This window comes from Trichomycterus rosablanca, chromosome 10 (assembly GCF_030014385.1).
Source record: "Trichomycterus rosablanca isolate fTriRos1 chromosome 10, fTriRos1.hap1, whole genome shotgun sequence".
NCBI lineage: Eukaryota > Metazoa > Chordata > Actinopteri > Siluriformes > Trichomycteridae > Trichomycterus > Trichomycterus rosablanca.
In genome coordinates this window covers 6418894-6424643 of record NC_085997.1, presented here as the reverse complement: position 1 = coordinate 6424643, position 5750 = coordinate 6418894, and the positions used below count along the sequence as shown (strand labels likewise).

At 37.7% G+C, this 5750-nt stretch overlaps 2 non-coding genes across 2 annotated transcripts; one reads left to right on the top strand and one right to left on the bottom strand.

Moving 5' to 3' along the window:
* Positions 1 to 2571: 2571 nt before the first annotated feature.
* trnak-uuu (transfer RNA lysine (anticodon UUU)) lies at positions 2572 to 2644 on the bottom strand. The gene has a single exon. It is a non-coding gene; the product is annotated as a tRNA-Lys (tRNA).
* A 211-nt stretch (positions 2645 to 2855) lies between these two features.
* Positions 2856 to 2937, top strand: trnal-aag (transfer RNA leucine (anticodon AAG)). Its single transcript has one exon. It is a non-coding gene; the product is annotated as a tRNA-Leu (tRNA).
* The last annotated feature ends 2813 nt before the right edge of the window (positions 2938 to 5750 follow it).

Here is a 5750-nt window from a genome sequence, read left to right as displayed (position 1 = left end):
TCTATTTACATTTTTACAGCAGTATTTTACAATTGAAATGTTCACATTATTTAAATGTATGTAAAGTACATTGTATACTAGCTGTTTACTTTTTTCCCTAAGTAAAAACTGTCATTACCTCAACATGTCATTACCAACACATAACTTCTTGTGATGGTAAAGACACTTAGTGATGGTAATAACAGGTTTTTAGTTTCACCATCACTATCTTATTAACTGTTTAATAATGAAAGCTAATTAAAGCTAAATAAGCATAATGGTTTTATTATACAAGGCAGCGCATTAATTTTCACTGATTAGTCAATATGGTACACAAGATATCAGCAGAGATCCAGTAAAATATCAGTAATTACATGAAAAAGAAAAGGTACGTTTAAAGTAATAGCACAACCTTCAAAATGGGAACAAAGGTGCATCGTGAGGGGAATTAGCTCAAATGGTAGAGTGCTCGCTTAGCATGTGAGAGGTAGCGGGATCAATGCCTGCATTCTCCAGTGCAGCTCCATTATGATTATTTAAGAGTAACATGTAATATGAAACTCGTTGCGGCATCGCTTAATCGCAGCTTCGAAAATTAGGTCAGGATTTAAGTGAGTCTTTAAGGCAACAAAAGATATGTGGGTATTAATATCTAAAACTCAGTGCATTATTAGGCTGCACATAAATATAGATTTAAACTGTCCTCTATTTACTACAGTCTGTTTGAAACAGCTGGGCGTACAACTAGTTGGTGTGGAGAACATGTTACACATACAGTGTACTATTATTTCAAGCTTATCAAGTACATGCTGTTTCACTTAATAACATCTCACAAAGTACAAATTGTTCAACTTTCTAAACAAACCATGTAGTACGGGACATTACCGCTTACTTAATGCAGTAAGAAACTTTTAGAATAAATGTCTGATGCTCTACCGACTGAGCTATTCAGGCTCTGCAAGCTGCTTTAATCCTCACAATGATGTGACTTGAATTACAAACTTTAACATATGTTGTCCTGTAGAACAGTTCCAGCAAGAACACCAAAAAAACCCTTAAGAAACACTTCTTAGTACTACATACATTAGTTGTATTCCACACAGGTCAGCATGCGACATCGTTTTACTTTCTAACTGTATTTATATTATGCCATCTAGTGATCGATTGAATAGCCTACAACCAGCACAAACAGGGTTTGAGTCATTAACACGTAATCCAGTCAGTTAAAAACCCAACAAGAAGGCTGTACCTAATACATTCATACCAGAGAAAACACACCCTAACATGCTAGTGCCGTTACAGTGCTAAGAATGGTCCACCCAAAATCATTATTTGGTCAGTTGGAGTGCTCATATGGGGATCCCTTTCTATTGATATATGATGTGGTGTCAACGGTACCCAAGCTAGTCAGGATGCGGTCTAAGGTGCTGCGTTCAGGTCACAGTCTCTCACTGAGGCGTGGGTTTGAATCTCACTTCTGACAGCTCATGCTTTATACAGATTTACATCTTTAACCCTCTATCATACATACTAATGTGAAAAGATACAAGAGTTGGTACAAAGCTTAGTCCACGTGGGGGTGTTGTGGGATTGGCATTTGATCTTTGCAAGCGTGTCAGGATGGCTGAACGGTCTGTGGTGCTGCGTTCAGGTCGCAGTCTCTCCTGGAGGCATGGGTTTGAATCTCACTTCTGACAGTTCATGCTTTATACAAATTTACATCTTTAACCCTCTACCATACATAATAATGTGAAAAGATTTGTTTCAAGAATGTTTCAAAGTTATTGCATGTTTGTCAATTAAAAAATTAATAAAGGTCTTTAGACTAAACGATGAATGAAAATAGAGCGTAAACTGACATTATTTTTGACGCAGCGTTTCAGTGAGCAATGACGCAACGAATCTCATATTACGTGTTGCCTTTAAATTATCGGAATGTTTCTGCATTGAGGAATCCGGCTATCGATCCCGCATCCTCTCGCATGCAAAGCGAGCGCTCTACCATTTGAGCTAAGTCCCCTTATAAAGAACGCTCCTTTACCCTTTGTAAATTGTAATGTACTAACAGATCATTGATGCTGCATTATAAAGTGGGGGTTCAACGTGTTTAAGCTCACGTACTCACGTTTATCGCAGCCTTTAGGACGAACTGAACCAAATCGAAACTGTCTTTGTACCACTGACAGACTGACTTAAGGGTTGATGCTGCATTATGTAAAGGCCAAAAAAGTGCAGGATATACCAACTGTTTAGTGCAGTGCAATAACAAAGCAGCTCTGTGAAGCAAGAACTGAAATTATGATGCATGTCATTCAACATAAAATATGTGGGTATTAATATCTAAAACTTAGATTAGCATTATTAGGCTACACATAAATATAGATTTAAACTGTCCTCTATTTACTACAGTCTGTTTAAAACAACTAGTTGGTGTGGAGAACATGTTACACATACAGTGTGCAATTATTTCAAGCTTATCAAGTACATGCTATTTTACTTAGAAATATCTCACAAAGTACAAATTCTTCATCATTCTAAACAAAGCATGTAGTACGGGACATTACCGCATACCTAATACAGAGAGAAACAACTCGCCCAAACAGGGACTTGAACCCTGGACCCTCAGATTAAAAGTCTGATGCTCTACCGACTGAGCTATCTGGGCTCCTACCTTCTCTTTGACTTTCATTTAAAAACCAGTCTGAAGAAGAAAGTTCATCACCAACTCATGATGTTGAGGTGTAGCTTGTGCTTCATCACAAGTGTGGCGATTGCACTTGCGGACTTTTCAGTCCGCAACCTCTTTGACTTCTATTGGAAAATGCAGGTAGAAATTGCATACGTAGTTGCTCGTTTCCATCTGCCTCTTAACCAGTGGTAGTGTGGCCGAGCTGTCTAAGGCGCTGGATTAAGGCTCCAGTCTCTTCGGGGGCGTGGGTTCGAATCCCACCGCTGCCAACTCATGCTTTTCAACGCCGGCTCCATGTTTACCCACCCAATGCAACGTATACTCAATCACAATCCCAAGTATGGCACACGCGATTGGCCCTTTTCGACCCACAACCTTTCTTAACTTTTTTTTTTTATGTAACATGAAACAGTTCGACCGCACTGTGCACACAAACCTTAACTTGGTGTACCTTTGTATCGTTGCTGTTATCTCTAGCATCACTCCGACTACATGCAACTTTGATATAATAGGAAGCATAATAAAAAAAAAAACTTGTACTCACCCAATAACTGTGTTTACACCTAAAATGGAACGCAGACACTGTGAAAACAGCATACGTTCTAAAGCCAATGAGCTTTTGAACAAGCTCAAACACACCGATGCACCACGGAGTCTTAAATGAAGCATACAGCACGATGGTTTAGCAGAAGAAATGTTGTAAGAAAGGAAGCCCTAAAATACTGACCGTCTTGTTGCTCTGCTTGCAAGCTTACTGTAACAAAAGAATGGTCGTGTATCTGATGGGTTAAGATTAGTCGCTACTCCAACAGTTCTTCACAGTGGCTGGTTAAATGCTGGAAATTACCGCTTACCTAATGCAGTAGGAAGCAACTCACTCGAACAGGGACTTGAATCCTAGACCCTCAGATTAAATGTCTGATGCTCTACCGACTGACCTATCCGGGCTCTGCAACCTGTTTTAATCCCCACAAGCATGTGACTTAAATAACAAACTTTAACATATGTTGTCCTGTAGAACTTCAATTAATATAAAATGTTTTTATTTCTGTTTCAGCTCTCTTGAAGGCGATTATATCAAGTTTTAGGTGAAGTATGTTGCTGCTTACACACACAAAAAAAACATCTCAGGAGGAGAATTTAGCAGGTAGATCACAAACAGATTCCTTTCTTTCACCTTTTTCCTTTTTTCCTGTATCAATTGCACGATTGTTTTCCAGTCCTTAATGTTATGTGCATTTATATGTGGCAAGAGAAAAACAATCCATAAAAATCAAATTGAGTTAGCAAAGAACCTTGAATTATACTACAGAGTTCTTCAAGTAGAAATAGATCTAGCAAAAACACAAAAAACCCTTAAGACTTCTTAGTCTTAGTTTTTTATTATTTCAAATGCCATTAATAATTTATAATCACTGATTTGTGAGATATCAGCAGTAGTAGGTCATGTTTAACTGGTTTAATATTGTTTAAGCGCTGATTATCGGCTGTTTTTCGTATGTTGGGCGGTTTTCCATGCATTTTGATGGACTTTAAAATGCTTAATCTGGCAACCCTGGCTGAAGCGTTTATTCATATTTTGGAGCGATGTATGTTTGTATGCTAGAATATAAATAACATCTTTTACAAACTGCTGTCTATTTACATTGACATTTTCTCTTCTGTCTAAACATTTTTGGAATTGGGTTTGTAAAAGTAAGCGATACTGTGGATAATATATTTAATGAGCTGAACTAACTGAGAGAAGCGCTAACGGTGGTGGAAGAGTCTAAAAGGGTTTGGAACATAGTCGTATCATCATAGCAGTACAACACAGTTTTGTCCGTAGCATCCGAAAATATCCAGAAGCTAATATACAAAAAACGTTTATTTTAATAAACTTACCTTGTTAATAAAGTATGACCACGATTTCTAAACAAACACAGTATCCGCTGCTGCAGTCTCAACACAAACTTTTCTGCACTGAAATCGCAAGGACACATTTTATGGATATTACGGTAATGCACTGAGAACTCGTCCTACAGTCATGCAAGCACATACAGCAGTGTGTGAGTTTACACTAATCAACCATAACATTAAAACCACCTCCTTGTTTCTACACTCACTGTCTATTTTATCAGCTCCACTTACCATATAGAAGCACTTTGTAGTTCTACAATTACTGACTCTAGACTGCTCACTCTGTTCTTCAATGGTCAGGACCACCACAGAGCAGGTATTATTTAGATAGTGGATGATTCTCAGCATGGAGAATCAAGGCAGTGGTTCATTATTCCTGGTTCAATCGATTAAGACTCCCATGAAGTCACCCAAATGTCAAAGCATCCCCACACAATCACACTTCCACCACCTGGTGGTCTGATGGATGTTCTTATTGTTTCTTATTATGGAATACATTCATTCATTCACTGCCTGTTTTATTGTGGTAATGATCACTGTGAGTCTTTTTTTATAAAAAAAAAGTAAATAAAAAAGATAACAATAATATCATTTCAGTTATATCAATAGCAGCGATCAAACTAAGAAATAAAACTCTGGTGCATTTTAATATTGTAGCATTATAAGTTCATGCGTTTCTGTCAAAACAAAACAAAAAAGGTATGTAAATAAAACTGTTTAAGAGTAAATAGGGCGTTAATGACATTGTAACACTGACAGACTGGCCTAAAGATTAATGCTGCAACGAATTTCACCATAATTTTATCATTTCAGATTCCGAGTTGCTGCCAAATGATCATAATGTTTCTGCACTGGAGAATGCAGGCATCGATCCCACTACCTTTCGCATGCTAAGCGAGCGCTCTACAATTTGAGTTAATTCCCCTTACGAAAACCCCACCTTTACTAATGTACTAACAGAGCGTTGATGCTGCATTATAAAGTCAGGGTGCAAGTGTTTAAGCTCAGACTCAGCTTTATAGTCATTCTATTATATAATACAATATTAACTGTATTCATATTATTCAATCTTGTGGACGATTGAATAGCCTACAACAAGCACAAACCGGGTTTGAGTTCGTAACAAATAATCCAGTCAGTTAAAAAGCCAACAAGAAGGCTGTACCTAATACACTCATATACC